Here is a 17500-nt window from a genome sequence, read left to right as displayed (position 1 = left end):
TATGTGTGTACAATTTAAATCAGCTGTTCTGTTCGTTTCTGTATGAGACAGAAAGTGTGTGGTCATATGTATGTATGAATGTGTACATGTGTATATATAATATAAACTAGCCATTCCATTAATTTCTGTATGAGATAAAACATGCATGTGTGTGTGTGTGTGTGTGTGTGTGTGTGTGTGTGTGTGTGTGTGTGTGTGTGTGTGTGTGTGTGTGTGTCTGTGTGTGTGTGTATATGTGTAAGTCAACATACTTCTCAAAAGTCTGGATTTAGCTTCATAGTTTTTGTACATTTCTCATAAAATTTGTGGTTTTCTGGCAAATCACTGAGGACTGACATCACTAGATAATGATATATATTCTATACATATATATATATATATATATATATATATATATATATATATATATATATATATATATATATAGATAGATATAAGAGTTTCCAACTTTATTTCCTTCAGAAAATGCATGCTAATACAAATCCTGTTATTCTTGCAACTTACTAAGTGAAAAAGAGCTGTGTCTAAAATAGGTTCATAGGTTCATAGGTTCATACTAGGCTATCTGCCCTAGGGCATTTATAAGCCTAGCCAGAGTATGTTTGGCTTTCGCCACTCATTTTAAATTAATTTTGCTATGCCCTTTTTCAAGGTTAGTATACTGTGCCTCTGTCTAACAGTGACACAGAAGTGATACCCGGGGTAAACCTATGATCCCCCATCCACTCATCAAGATTCCTCTTGAAGAGAGTCAATGAGGGACTCTGCCTAAGCTGGACTGGGATTTTATTCCAGAGTGAAGGGAGCCTCTGGGTTATGAATCTGTCCCTCCAGCATGTCCTATTTATTTCAGTGCTGAGGTTCAAGTCTCTTGATCGCGTAGTTCGATGGGATTTGGATTTTCTGAGGTGCAGCATGTCCGTTAATTCCGGGTTGGACATGGCTTTATACATCAGGCACAGATCACCTCTGAACAGGCGGTATGCCACTGAGTAGACCTGGTGTTTCTTGAACCGGGCAGCATATGGCATCTGTTTGAGCCCCTTGATCCTCTTGGTGAGGTACTTTTGGGGTCTTTCCAGTTGCTGCAGGTGTCTGGTAAGGTACATCCCAAAAGGGGCATTGTACTCAATTATGGACCTGATGAGGGATGAGTAAAGAGGCATGATGACCTCCCCTGATCTAGATGTGAATCCCTTCATGATTAGGTGGGCTATATAAAATGTTTTTCTAACCACTTTGGCCATGTGGTTGGCAAATGAGAGATTGCTATCAACTTGGGTCCCCAGGTCCCTAATTACTTCTTCCGTACTTAATGGATTACCACTTATGTGGTAATTTGTGGGCACTTTGTTTTTGCCAAAGGGGATGACTACACACTTTTTGGCGTTTAGCTTGAGGCCATGGCTCTGGCACTAGTTGTCTGTTTCTATGAGGCCCTTTTGGAGGATACTTGTGTCGGCTGGAGAGTCAATTATGGCGCCCAGTTTGTAGTCATCTGCGAACTTGGTCAGCCACAGTCCTTCCGTGCTGGCCTGTACCTCTGAGAAATATATACTGAACAAGAGAGGTCCAAGGACTGAGCCTTGTGGGACGCCACTTGTAACTGGTTTGGAGTCTGACATGGCTCCAGCAATTCTAACCATGTGGGTTCTGTCCTTGAGCCAGTTTGCAACCCATCTAGTGACATAGGGGTTTATATTTATGCTGGTGAGCTTATCTATAATGCCCAAGTGGGGTATTGTATCAAAGGCTTTTGCGAGGTCCAGGTAGGCTGTGTGGACCACCTTCCCCTCGTCAATGGCCTTGGTGACTGTTTCAAAGAAATCAACCAGGTTTAAGAGGCAGGATTTAACAAAGCTGAACTGGGTAGGATCCAGTGTCTGTAGGTCCCCAATATCTTTATTTATAAGGTCCATGATGATCCTTTCCATAGCTTTGCAGACCAAGCTAGTCAGGTTTATGGGGTGATAGTTTCCAGGATCCGTTGAGGCACCACCTTTGTGGAGAGGGACCACCGTTGCTGTACGCCACTCTTTGGGTACATATCCTGTAGGAAGGCTGAGACTGAATAGTAATTTTATGTTTGGGTTTAGCTCATCTTGGAGTACATGTAGGACGCAGCCCGGGACACCATCTGGTCCCATTGATGCTGTGTTTTTTGCTTTGGAGAGGGCGGCTCTTACCTGAGCATCTGAGATGTCAGGGGGGTAGCACTCTGCTGGGATAGATATTTGCCCTTTTGGTGGGGAGGGGGGGGAGAAGTTTGCGCTGAACCTGTCAGCTAGGATGTTGGCAATGTCTGTGGGTTTGGTGTATTTTTAGTCATTTTGGACTAATTCTGAGCATATCTAGGAATTCCCACCCAGGTTCCTAACATAACTAAAGAAAGCCTTGTGATTATCCTTAGTGTCCTGTGCAATTTTTCTCTCAAAGCTGGCCTTAGATGATTTTATGAGTGCCAGTAATTTTTTGCTAATACTGATCAGAGATGCCTTCCCTTTTTGGGATTTTGCTCTATCATGTAGTAGCTTCCTCCTTCTATTGTATAGTTTGTTTATGGCTGGGGTCCACCAGACAGGATGTCTGCCTTTGGAGGATTGGGTCTTGGTTTTATTTGGGATTGCATGATCCATGCATTCCTGAAGGTGTTCATAGAATGTGTTTATAAAGGAGTCTGCGGTCTGGGCCATATTTTCCACAGGCCCGGGGGCTTTGAAGATTCCACCTCGGTTTTGAGGAGTGTGAAATTTGCTTTAGAGAAGTTTTTCACTGTGGTTTTCTGGGCAGGGGGTGGGGTCGGGATGTGAATATCCAGTGAGATTAGTTAATGGTCTGATCTTACCAGTGAGGGATACACTTCTGGTCTGGAGCACAGAGTCCCCATGTTGGTGATGATCAGGTCCAATATGTTTTCCTCTCTTGTGGGAGTGGTAACAAGTTGTTCCATAGCATTTGAGTTAATAAATTCTAGGAACCTTTGGGCTAGGGTGTTGGAGCTAGAGTAATGCTCCCAGTCTATGTTTGGGTAGTTGAAGTCCCCCAATATAATGGTGTTTGGAGAGACCTTCATATTTTCCAGTGTTCTCAGGAAGGCCGAGTGGAGTTCCTGGGTTTGGGAGCATGGTCTGTAACAGGCTATAAACTGGAAGGCAGTTTTACCCACTGTTAGTTGCACATGGATTGTATCTGATGCTTCGTGCTGTGCCACCAACCTGGAGGTGTGGGTATCTTTGACAAATATTGATACTCCCCCTCCTTTTGTTGTTCGGTCCAAGTTTTGGGGCCGAAAAGCATGGTATGAGGTATAACCTGGTAGTGCTGGGGTGCTCTTGGGAGCATTGAACCAGGTTTCTGTTACTGCACAGATATCGATGTTCTCCATGCTAAGGAGAGTTTCGAGTGCATGCATCTTGAGGTTTAGACTTCTGGCGTTGAGTAGCACTACTCTTAGTTTCTTATCCCTTGTGATACCTATGGAGGTGGGTTTGTCTTTTGAGCCTTGCCTTACAAAGGCACTATGGGGGTAGCAAGAGCCATTGCCAATATCCGAAAGCCCAGGGGTGATAGGTGCAAGCCGTCCCTAGCGAAGCATCGTGGCTTGTCGAGCATGTCATCCCAGGCTGACAGGCATTGGATCCCCTTTGAATGACACCAATACTTAAGCCAATTGTTGAAATTGATCATCTTGTCTTCATATTGTGGCATCATTCTTGGTGAGGGTAAGATGCTACTCAAGGTCAGGGTCATACCGGCCTGGGCTACATGCTCAGAGAGCTCCTCTATGTCTCTTTTCATGTAGTCCAGGGAGGTACGTCTCAGGTTATTCACACCAGCATGGACAATGACTGAGTCATATTTGTACTTGCCTTGGAGTGACCTGAGTGCTTGTGTTATGTGGCGGATCCTAGTGCCCCACAGGCAGCTCACCGTGACCTTCTACTTGTTCAGCCTGGTGAGTGGGACATCAGTGTGCCTGACAATAGAGTCATCTATTACAAGTGTATCAGGTGTGTTTTTTAGCCTTGAGGGCTGTGACCGTTTGGCACACTGGCTTTGTGAGCTATGTGTTGCATGTGTTTTGGGTGTGCGGTTGCTTGGGTGTCTGCTTTTGATGTCTCTGCTGCTTAGGCAGGTTTTTATTTAGAGCCTCCGAGTATGTTTTTGTGTGTTTATGTTTTTGGTTTGCTGTCGTGGTAGGTCTATGTGAGACTGGAATTGTAGTGAGTGTGGTTTCCTTTTCCTCCTGACTGGTTACGCCAGTACTGAGTTGAGAGAGCTTAGCCTCCAGTTTGGCTATATGGTTACATCTCTCACATGTGTTGGAATTTGTTGGGAGGAGGAGAGGGTTGTCTGTGTACATGAGGCAGTTGTAACATTGCCTGAAGATTCCCAGATTCACCAGCTGGACCAGAGAGGAGATTGACAACTGACCTTTGGACATGCTAGAATAGTATTGGGAATTCCTTTATAATTGAAAAAAAAGAGCCAATGAGGAACAATGTACTCAAGGGGAGTTTGTGAGGGTGTAGTGCTTTTAATTTTTTAGTGCTGACATTTTTGGGCTATTGTACCCCCATTATTTTAGGTTTTGTCCAGATGTTTTGCAGTAAGAGGTTGAGAGGTAGAGTGTATAATGCCCTAGTTAAGAGGTGCAGGTTAGTCAATTAACTTGATCAGGTTGACCCTGTAACTTGGTTACAGGAGATAAGAGCCTGAATCCTCTACACCAACTACCAGACTGCTGAAGAAATTGTGAGCTTCAGTGGAACAAAGTGCATGAATCCTTTATACCAACTACCAGACCACTGAAGGAATTATGAGCTTTAGTGGCGACAAGAGCCTGAATCCTACAGTAACTACCAGACTGCTGGTGGACTTTTGAGTCTGAGTTTCAGTGCATTTTCATGGAATTGTGAGTTTTCAAGGGAAGAGAAGTTTACTGTTGCTCATTCTAAGTCTGTTTTCAATGTGCAACTAACTGTTTTGTTTATCAAATGGCAGTCACTGTTTGTAATGCAGAATTTGAAAGTAGTGTTAGTAGGATAATTGCCTTTGGTACAGAAAGCTGCAGATTCTACTTCCACACCATGTAGATGGAGTGCCGACATTGCAGTGCCCTTTTGATTGCTGATTATGTGGTGCATTTTAAAGGGGCTAGGGGTTCTGCACTCCCGAGTGTGTCCTCCTTTGTATGAGATGCCTAGTAACTATGAACTTGTCTGTCAGTCATTCCTTATTACAGTATTACCAGCTTACCAATTTTTTTAATGTAACTTAGGCAATTAATTCTTCAATGGAAGTAGGCACTGAATTTGAAGAAGAAACACTCAAATGTAAAGTTGTTTGCTAGCAGCAACCTCCTCATTAGTTACAGATCTCTTTAATATGGAACTATTCAGATGACACTTGCAGAGATTGTGATTATTGACTGATATTGGTTGATTGTTATAACAGAAGTTTGACTGGCCTTTTATGGTTGAAATTTTCTGAAATGGGTAGTTTTGTCATTACTGGTTCATACGTTCTCTTTCATTGCTTACTGGAAGAATGTTCAAAACTACAAATTTAAAACACATTCTAACAAATGGTGTTATATTATACAAGGAATATAAGGTGAATCAAAGAACACATGCATCTATAAATTGCCCTAAAATGTGTTAAAGGAGCCTATGGTTTGAAAACATTCCAAAGGTAAGCTTTATCCTCCACTAGCCAGATGCATTTTATTGGAATGTAGATTTGAATGCAATTTCAATGAATGTGAGTTTCAAGGGGTGAGAAGTTTACTGCTCATGCTAAATCTGTTTTCATTGTAAGACTGTATTGTTTATTTAGCAAGTGGCTATCCACGTTTGTGCTATTTTATTTCAATATCTGTAATTATTGTAGAAGTAATAAGAAAACAGTATGCACACTGACAAGTTTGAAGAGTATTTATGGTAACTGGGGAGAAATAGCCAATGGCTGAGGATGACGCTGCTCCAGGGGGGGGGGGGGGCTAGAGGTTTGATGCAGCAGGGGCTGCTCTGGGAGACCCTAGACTATTAGCCTACCTAGGATCCCATATGACCATGATCTGTCTCTGAACCCATGCTAGTAATGTTACATATTCGGTTTACATCACTTTGACGAAGTGCAGGGTATCGAGATGCACATGTTCGAAGTGCAGTTTGCAAATATGCATGAAAATGAACCAAAAATGATCGACTCCACAACCACTAATGCTAATTTGCATTCATGGTTGTGACATCAGTGTTCTACATGGAGATCACACTACAGTGTGACTTGGGGAAATGTACCCATTGCCTCACTATAGTGCGATCTCAGAGTTTGTATATATAATTAGCAGGGGGTGTGGGCGATGCAGCCCCCACATGGGAGGGTGCAGGGACTTATCAACATTACCTGTTTCGTCTTTGTGCCTTTCCGATGTTTGTAATTTCAGGTTTATTTGCCGAGTAAGTCATTACTCGATGGAATGTCTTTCAAGGTTTTGATTGTAAACCTTTATATTCATATCTGTATTGGTGTTAAAATAGAGAATGGTGGTAGAATTGCTCAGAAATGGTACCAAGGGTGCACAGGTCCACTGAGAACTGTAGGTATTCTCAGGGTAATATTTTCTAGTGAAACTAATTCCTGTCAGTATCAGACTGACATACTGTTTGAGGGGCACTTTTATAACAGTTTCTAAGATTTAAATATTTCATGGTGCAAGTCATCCACAAGCACTACTGATTGTTGAACTAGACTAAGTTTCAGCACAGCCTGAATTTATTTTATTTAGCTTCTTTGATAACAAAATAAATGGGATTAGCATTTATCCAAGCTAGGACCAAAACTTTAGAAGGTTAACTTAACAAAATTGCCACCTGTAAATTATAACCAGACAAAAACAAAGCACTGGAACACAAAAGCAGAAGTGATTTAATGCAGTCGCTAGTAAAAACTTTTGCCAACCCTGGCTTCCTTAGGCTAAATAGAATATAAAAACATTAAAAGTCAGTATTTAAATAATAGACAGTCACATGATACAATGATTAAGATCCATTAAACAACTAGTTAAATACTCTAACTAACATTCTTATGCAAATCCCACAACAGAGGTTTCAATGAAACACAGCCATTAAGTCCTGGGTCATATACATCCTCAGGTGAAAAATCCAAAAATATTCATCCAGTTCAGTTTTATGAACTATATCTCCCCCTCATAATGTTTCACTTAAAACACTCAATATAAAAAAACTAAAATCATGATTAAGTCCTTTGTCTAATTTATACTTATATAGTGCATTAGTTATAGCCTTTCTTTTTATCTCAGATAAGTGGTTGCCTATCCACTCTTTAAATTTTTGATTAGTTTTTCCAACATAGTATGATAAACATTGGTTGCACTGAGCAAGGTGTTCTGAGTTCTTTGTGTCAGTTACCATAACTATCAATGAAAACTCTAGACCCTGTCAATAGATGAATAAAGAAGTTCCCCACTCTTAAATAGACAAATGACTTGATCATGATTTTAATTTGTTTCATATTGAGTCTTTTAAATGAAATATCACTAGGGGGAGATATAGTTCATAAAAATGAACTGGACAAGTATTTTTGGATTTTGCACCTGAGGATGCATATGTCCCCAGGACTTAATGGCTGTGTTTTATTGAAACCTCTGTTGAGGGATTTGCATAAGAATGTTAATTAGAGTATTTAATTAGATGTTTGATGGATCCAAATCATTGTATCACATGACTGCTATTATTTAAATGCCAACTTTTAATGTTTTTATTTCAGCCTGAGGAAGCCAGGGCTGGTGAAAGTTTTTACTAGCGACTGCATTAAATCAGTTATTTTAACTGCTCTTGTATTCCAGTGATTTGTTTTTGTTTGCAAAAACAAATGTTTTGTTAGCTATAGGAAGAGTGTGATGGAGGGAGCAGCTGTTCTAGGTGCACCTTATAAGGATAACTATCAGCACATGTAACATTAAAAAATAAATAAAGAATGAGACAAGGACATTTTGACAGCTTGAAATGTCCACCTGGTCTAGGCTTTCAAAGGTGGCTATGAGATATTGGGATGCTGCATGACTTGCTATTATCTTAGAACAGTATGACAGTTTATGAACATTAAGTGATTACAAATACAATTGCTTTGATAGCAGGGGTGAAATGGTTGCAATATCTGGGGTGTCAAACTGCCTTGTGTTAGCTCTGTTAAAGGCTGTACCTGGAATACACTGGATACCCATCAGAAGACCTGAGAATCTAATATTGAAAATATCAGTAGAAAAAATACATATTCCTTATACAGTGCCTTACAAAACTAAGGAGTAAGCTCTACCTTATAACCAGAAGAGGTCAGTCAGTAACTTATTTTAAAATAATACTGATATGTATATTGCAACATGGTGATTTTGGCAATCAAGCTTCTTAAAAATCAGTAAGTCCTAAGCTTGAAAATAAAACTGATGGACTTTTTTTCTAAATGGGTAAATTATACGATCCATGTAGAATGCAAGCAAATGGGTAGCATATTTAATTCAAAGTAAAACAAAGTTGTACAGCTGCAAAATATCTGCCAACCCCATTTCCTAAAGCCCAGAATAGCAGATATATACATTTTTTTTATTTAGAATTAGTGTTCCATACATAAATACCAAAACACAAACAATCAGAGCTGAGCTTAAGCATGGGTTTATGGGTGAACAAGGAAGCTGCCTATGGCACTGGGCAACTGAGACTGCATTTGCATTTTTAATAATTTATTTTTTCCCTTTTCAGCTAGGACTGTTTTCACTTAGCCTCTTCATCCTTGCTGCTAAAGATCTGTTTGCTTTCTTCATCCTCACTGATAAAGCCTTTGTTTTTTTTTTTAAACTGTAGCAAGAATCCAACCACAACCAGCAAAAGTTCATCCTACAGTTTGTGTATAAAGCTCTACACAGTGGGGGTAATGGGTGATAATGTCCTTGCACCTTTAATTAAATGCAATGTCTTTGATTTTTTTGGGAGGGTAATGAGCATGTAACAAAGGTTTTGTAAAGCAAATTACATTTTATTGTCATTTTTGTTATCTTATAATTACTTATTCTAGGATCCAGGCTGGCAAAGGTAATATCAAAAAAATTGAAATAGACTTAAGTAAGGATAACACTATATCATGAACATGATTTAATTACTATTTAAAAGAAGAAAGAAAGACAAAAAAACTTTCCCTTCCTTACCTCCCTATGATTCCAGATGGTTTAAAAAACAACACGTTATTAATATGTTCACAGCTATAATTTAGATTGATAAAAAACAATTAAAATTATTTTGCCAGTCCACCAATGGGATCTCAATAGTCTCTGGGATCACCTTATTATGATAGCTGAGTAAAATTATTTTGGTGGCAAGACAGACAGCTAAAATTATCTTAAGCCAGGAATGCTGAATATTTTTTCATAATCTATAAATCATATGAAAAATCTATTCTAAATTCAAAAATTTTTGAAGTTAAATTATAATTTGTGGTCCACCAGGGCAGACTTCAGTGGCACTCCCAACAAATATGTTTGCAAGTACCTGTGGTAACACAACCATATTAACTATCATTGTGGTTATAAGACCAGCCAAGCCTGTAGGGAGTTAAATAGGCCATCACTATATATTTTTGGGTCTACTTCAGTAGACCAACTTACCATAACACAGAATCATATATAATCAATACAACAACACCAAACATTCACTTTAATGAACGTTTTGAACATCGTAATTTTAACATGGGAAAACATGTTCCCAGTATAAACAGTAAATCATCTGCATATGCAAATATTTAAAAAACATTATTTTGAATGTGAAAAAGAATAATTTCTGAGTCATGCAAATTAGCTTTCATTATTGAATTTATTGCATAAAGAAAGTAGAAGATAAAGGACAGCCTTGCTTAACCCCTGAAATTTAAGAAAAAAATGCCTAACTCAAATCCATTAGTTGAAAAATAATATTTTGTTTGATGGAATAATGCTGAAATTAAATTCCTTATAGTACATGGAATACCCATAAATTCTGGAATATAAAATAAGTAAGGTCTATTAATCAATTCAAATACTTTTTGCACACCTAATGAAGATAGAGCCACGACTCTACTCTAACTAATTTACCTTTATTATTTTTGCAAAATAATATAAATACATGAATTAACTAAATTACTTAGGTTATCAACATTCCAGGCACAAAATCACATTTAAAAGGAGAAATAAGCTCATTTATAATTTTAGAAACATCTGATGTATTAACTTTGCAATTATCTGGAAATCAGAATTAAGCAATGAAATTGGTCTATAATTTACTAATTCAAATGTTTTCCCAGTTTGTGTATTAAGATAATAATAGGTAAAAATACTTATCTAGTAAACTAGGATAATTCAATAATGCTAAATAAATTTATAAGCATAAAGAGCTAATATAGTGATTCAAGTTTTATAAAACTTAATGGGAAGTGAATCTTGACTAGGAGCTTTGTTGTCATCAGAAGAACGAATAACTGATATAAAAGTTTTTAAAATAGGCTTTGGCAATCCCAGTGTACACAGTTATTTACTTTTTAAAACAAAATCTATCATAACCTGTGTAATCTGTCCCTTATTGTAAAAATGTTTATTGTAAATTGTATGAAAATAAGAATGTCTTCTTAAAAATAATATCTTGGTCTAAATCCACTCCTCTGCTCCTAAAATAGTAATACAACTATTTTTCAGATTTCTGAAAAAATGTTTAAAAAGGGAGTCATGAAAGTCTGCAAACTGATATTTATCTTTTTAGCCTTATCTTATACCTGTTCATAAAATTCTATAATAATTTTGATAACTGTTTGATTTTCTTTGGCCCTACAGATATTCACTTGGATTTAAATAATTTTCTTCTTCTCTCCCAAAGTATGAGTTCAAATAAATGGCATGAATAAAATACTCTAAAAGTTGTGTAAATGTCAGACCATGGGCTAGATCACAAAATTGTTGCTCTCAGTGTAAATCTGCCAGATTCCAAAAGATTTGCTCACAGTGTAAGTGACTTACTTTAGTGTAAGGCTTATCTAGAAACATGCTTACTACAGCGACCAGATTCCAAAACATCTGCTCTCAGCCTGATTTCAGTTTAAGTGGACACTTACACTGAGAGCACATCTTTTGGAACTGGGTCCCATGAAGCTCATTTTCTGCCCCAGAATTGCTTATTACAGCTGTTATTTCTTTATTACATAAAGTAAATACCCCTTTGTGAATAAAAATCCCATTAAATAAAGTAAATACATTTCCCCTCTTTATGTTGTTTTTAACTCCATTTAAATTTAAAGAAAGTAGCCTCATTACTCTTCAGTATTACCACTAATAATTCTATCCAAAAACATAACCAATAACTAACCTGGAACAAAACCTCTCCACTTAAAAAAATAAATAAATAAATACAACAGAAAGAGTCCATTTTGTTAGAAGAACTGTCTTGCTATGGCAGTAAATTGGCAGCACAAAGTTCATCCCAAGCCTCATCTGATGTAGAAAAAATTAGTCACAGGGATTTATAAATAATTTGTAAGGTAACAGAAAATATAATTCTTGAATAAATTCCCCTCTGTCAGAGATATTTTCTAACTTCATTAACAAAATCTCTGGAGGAAGATCTTGGCAAAATCTGATAGGGATTTGATTAAAGATAAAGTTCCTTTTTTTCATTGCTACAAACAAAAAAAAAACATTAATCTGTCATGAAAAAAACTTCATTAAAACATTCCTGTTCTAGTTTAGGAGAGATTACTCTATAAATGATGTATCAACAGCTTAATAGCCCTGAGTTCATTAATCACAGCTGCTTCACTTAGCACCTATAAAATTTGTTTTAAAGTCACTTTTAAAGATTGATTTGAATCCAGGTGTTCTATGACCACTATCATTGTCAAATACATTTTTCTGGATCTAAATTCCAAATCCATTACTTAAGTTTGCAGTTTTTCACACAAGGATTGCAACTTAGATGTCTGTTGCTTAACTGTATCGTTTTTTTATTCTTTAATCTATTATTTTTGCTTTGATGTATTAACTAGATCAGTAAACTGCAGAATTTTCATTTTCTGTATTTTTTTATCCAAAGAAAATCTGCTTAAGATTAGTTATTTTTCTTAAATTCTAGCAAAAACTTAAATTCAGTATTTAATACAGCTAGTGTATCAGTCATAACTTGTGCCCATCCTGGAACAGACAAATTCTCATTTTTTCACTATCAGAGGTTAGATGAAACAATTTGACTAGTTTCTGAAGAAAAAGATTCAACATAAAAATCTTGTCATACATTCTTTTCCTTGGCTGAACAAATGTTTAGCATTATTTTTATCTGAAACAGAATGATGATCATGGGATTCAGAATGTTTTTCTTCATGATGGTTAAAGAAACAGAATTATCTTGCCCTGAAAATGACTGATCTACGTTGTTTGGAAAAAAAGATGAAAAAAGATTGTGACTATCCTCCACTGGTTAGGTATCTTGCAATTGGGATAAAATGATATCCTCCATTGCTTTTGAATCTGCCACCCACTGTCTCTGAGTCTGTTGTTGGCAAAAAAGTGGTTTACATTGTATTTTCTTCCTTTGCTGCATAATATTATAAAAATGTGCCAGATATAAACCGAGAAAAACAATAAATAAGTAAATACAAATAAACAAGAAATAATGTAACACGAGCAGTAGAGGCTTCAACATAATAAACAGTGCTGCAGCCCACTGACACTTAGCCTTGCTTCATCACCCCACTTAATGCCAGGAGATTCTCCACAGGACTGTTTGTCTAGATGTGTAACAAATGAATACACTTTGTCTCCAACTACTTAAATATCATAACAGAAGCAGAAGGTGAGGAAAGTAAGCAATTTGATTCATGTAGTCCATCATTCATAGATAATATTAGAATGAAGCTAGTGAGCCTGTATTTCTGGAAGACTGCAGCCTTTAGAGGTTCTCTCTCTCTCTCTCCTTCTTTGTCCTTGCACAGTAGTATTAGAGATGTTTTCAGTATATGGTAAACATCTTCTCTGCAGTGAAAAATCAGTGTCAAATTGTTAGGATGTCACTTTGCTCTACTGGGTTCATGTGTTTTCTGTTCCCCTCCACTATTCCATGGTAAGAATCATACAGTAGGCCATTTGTCATTTGGCAAAGAATTAAAAGCTTGGATTTATGGCTTTTAATTTATAATTTGCTGACAGGAAAATGCATTCTCAGCTCTAGTTTCAAAGATGATGCACATTACATTAAGGGGACATGGGACTGCATTATAATACATGTAGCAAAAACTAATTTAAAAATGGAAACATTGAAAATGATACATTAACAATATGTCAAAAGTAATTTATTTTATCTGAAGCTGGTGATGATGACAGCAGGTATACTGTACATGTTTTATGATATTTACAAATCACCTGCGATGACACAGGCTTATTATCTTGTCCATTGTGATGACAGTGGTTATGTTCTCATAAGATGCACTGCTGATGCCAAATATGCAAGGGGCAATTGACCGTAAAAGCATGCAGCAAATGTGCACTGTTACTTTTGATAGTAGAAAAATATCTGTGTACACCCAAACAAACATCTCAATGGCTAGCTGTAGAGAAGAGTTACAATAACTAGCTCTGCAAGATCTTCCCTAACTTGTTCACAGCCAAGTGCCTTGCAGCATACTTACAAACAAACTAAAACTACACACACACATGCCATGCACACATATGCAGGGATTGCATCGCTCTAGTAACATTATCCTCTTCCCTGAGTTTAAAATTACACACTGTCACCATCCAGAGCAAACTGGCCAATTGATAAATATTTGCATTTAAATTAAGCCAATCTTTAATATATTTCTATGGTAGCAATAACCTTAAGCAGTCACTCTTCAAAAGGTGGATGCCAACAGGTAAGATGCCACCATGTCTAGACATATACTTACTTGGGTCTCCTACAGGTGCCCATGTGCTATTAGCTCACAACTCACCAGCTTACTGTCAGTTTCAAGAACAAAGCACCCATCTTCTCAGATGCTTAATCCTAGTATAGCCATACACATGACCCCTCATGACCCTAACTCTAGCCCCAAACGTCTCACCTGCTCCCCAACAGTAATCTCAAACTGCAATCCCTAAACCAAAAACTCTCAGGCAGTTCCAAACTCTAATCCCAGACCTCACTCCCTAACCTCTAGGCTCCCAGTAGCTCATTGATACTAACCCTATACCCCACTCCTTTACCCTAACTTTAAAATGCTCACTCACTCCCTAAATCTAATTCTAGACCCAGCTCACTAAACTTAAACCTCCCACTCACCGCCTAATCCAAACCGTACAAACCACGCTTGCTCCTCTCAGCCACTGTACTTGCTCTGCTCACACTCTCATGTCTATTCAAGTAGCATTTCATGCAAAATTCCAAAAAAAAGAGTATCTCACTACAAGACCTAAGTTTGTAAGAATATCCAAAATGAAAAGCAACAGGACACTGCTGTGGATGCAATAAAATTTAATTAAAACAGAACAAGTAAGCGCTTTCGGGATTCACCCTTCATCAGACAAAAATACATACAACATAATTCATTTTTAAAAGAAAGAACAACCAATAGCATCTAATGAAAAACCCGCCTATTCAAAAGGGTGGGTTTCACTGGTATTACATCATTTAATCCCAGATCTCTGTGTGCCATTAATTTAATAATCCATCTGGACTCAGCGAATGCAGTCTGATGTTTTTGAATAGGCGTTTTTTTTCATTAGATGCTATTGGTTGTTCTTTCATTTAAAAATGAAGTATGTTGTATGTATTTTTGTCTGATGAAGGGTGAATCCCGAAAGTGCTTACTTGTTCTGTTTTAATTAAATTTTATTGCATCCACAGCAGTGTCCTGCTGCTTTTGTTTTGGATATATTTGTGTTTTAAGGCTACACAGGACTTTGGCATAGCATAGGAATTTTCTCTTTTTTTTTTAAGTTTGTAAGAATGCTTGCCTTAACCAAATGAAGTAACTCCCCCTTTGTACTAATAAACAGCTACCCAAAAGCATTTGCAATTAAAAACATTACATGATATAAATATTTAAGTAATTTATTTTGTAAAATTAAATTTGCATGCAGCTTTTACACTTGCATACTGAAACACGGTATACATTTGTTTAAACAGACAGATGTCATATAGAACACTAACTCTAGTCCTATTAGTGTGAGACGCTAAATATTTTAATGAATTCTGTAGTCTACTAAGTGCAAACAGCAATTACACATAGTTTCACAGGCAATGAATTCCAGTCTTCATTTTTTCCTATAGCTGTAGTCCAGTGTCCACTATCCACATTTCAAAAACAAGGCAAAAACTGGCTGCTAGAAATTGTTCTGTGCCCCCAGGTTCTACATTTCTTGCTTAACATTAATTCCCTGATTCTACAACTACATAAATAAGATAAATGCATCATATGAACTGGAGTAACATGCAAATAATTGTGATTTGAGAAACTAGATTCATTTTTTTAACAACTCTGCTACTTTTGCTCTGAAAGCAATTTTGTGTTCTGTATGGATCACATTTTTTATATTGTATGAATTTTTCATGTTGTAAGATTTATTGAAAGTATCAACCTCATTTTGATGAAAACAATAATTTTATTTAACTTAACTTAAAAACAGTTTGCTAAAAGGCAATTGCAAATTTCACCTGTCACATTAAGGAAAAAGGCTGGCAAATTAAACATAATAACACAACTGCAAGTAAATATATAAATTTGATCAAAAAATTCATCAAATTATCAATGTTTGTATTACTTTCTCCAAGTATGGTAATTCACACCTTTTAAAACGTTAGATGTAAATAAAACTAGGACAACTATTTAACTACAGGATGGCATTCCTGTGTGTGAGTTAATGTTGATGCATCTTCTTCTTCTCTTGCAGGTTTACAAGCCTGCATCCTGTAATAATATCAAATCACAGTTAAGGCCTCATACATCATTGTGACGTTTTACTTAAGTAGAATATTAAACAAAAGACAAGTATAATTTTACTAGTCTTATTCACCATTTTTAACCATAATAACACCTGAGGATCCTCTCCAAATCATAAGTGTTTCATTTTAACTAGGATGTTAAACAAATGTAAAATAAAATAAAATAAAATAAATAAATGTTGATTATCAAGAAGAGGCTTTGGAGTCCATAAAGGGCCATGTTGTAAACCTGTTTAGATCACTAGTCACTGATTTAGCTCTTGCTATTACAGATAAGTCAGACATGGCATAATTTCTATAGTGGAATGATAGCCTGCTTAGTTATTTGTAAACAGCACGATGGATCTTTTAGGACATTAGTAAAAGTGCATGTAATAGAACAATTAATATATAACAGTATATTTTTTCCTGTGGACATTTTATACCAGATTTAAGAAAAAATATAGTTCCATGTAGATTGTTTTAGACAGTGTGTGCACTTACCTTTCTTTGAAGTTAGGTTAGGTCATCCCATTACCCAACGTCCACACATAAGTCCATATTTTAAAGAACATTGTTGGAGTACATTCATGCTACCACAGTGATCTCTTTTCAAGGATCATCTCTGCAACTGCTCACTAATGGCTACTGATGTGATAGTAACTCAAGTATGCAGTCACAAATCTTGCTGCAAAAGTCATAAATAAAAATTTCTGCGCAGCTTTGTCACTGGCTGTGCACAAAGGTTTGAAATTGAGAACCGAGGCCTGAAATAAGCAAGAATTTTTTTTTTAAAGTAGCACTACTCTCGTATAACACTGACAGAATACAGATTCTCATTAGACTTCACTTTTTGAATAAGTCTGTAGAAGTAATTTTAGGCATCACCTTTGAGTGATTTAAAGTGTTCTCAATGTCAGGTTTGCAAAAAATAATGTGACATTAAGAAGCAGGACCAGAAACATCCCAAACAGATGAGTGTTGTGATTTTATAGACTGTGCTCTTCTGAAAAATTAAATACCTCTCAAATCTTATCAAGAAATTTAGACTAAGCCAAATTAATGGGGGAGGGGGGTTAAAGGCTTCACAACAGGGGCGTATTTTAAATATTAATATTATAAACTTCCAGATTAGCTAGCGTTATTTCAGTCCTTAATGATTTGCTAGAAAACCACAAATTTTCTGAGGAAAACATCAAAAATGTGCAGCAAAAATCTGGACATACCATGAAAATCTGGACAGCTGAGAGATATGCTGTTATAAAATAAATAACTGGATTTTTATTTTCATCCACTGATATTCAAAAACAATATATATATATATATATATATATATATATATATATATATATATATATATAAAACAGTGGCTAAATCAGATTTTTTTCTGTTAGCTTTTTAAGAAAACACGTAGTGTACCAAGTTTGTTGTGCTTTCCATTGCAGAGGGACTTTGCAATATTTCCAGAAATAAAATAAAGGTATAACTGTTTGTTTCCTGCAGAATATCCAATA

The sequence above is a fragment of the Protopterus annectens genome, chromosome 4.part0 (assembly GCF_019279795.1).
Source record: "Protopterus annectens isolate FY-2018-M chromosome 4.part0, PAN1.0, whole genome shotgun sequence".
In the NCBI taxonomy this organism is placed as follows: Eukaryota; Metazoa; Chordata; order Ceratodontiformes; family Protopteridae; genus Protopterus; species Protopterus annectens.
This window is presented reverse-complemented; position numbering follows the sequence as displayed.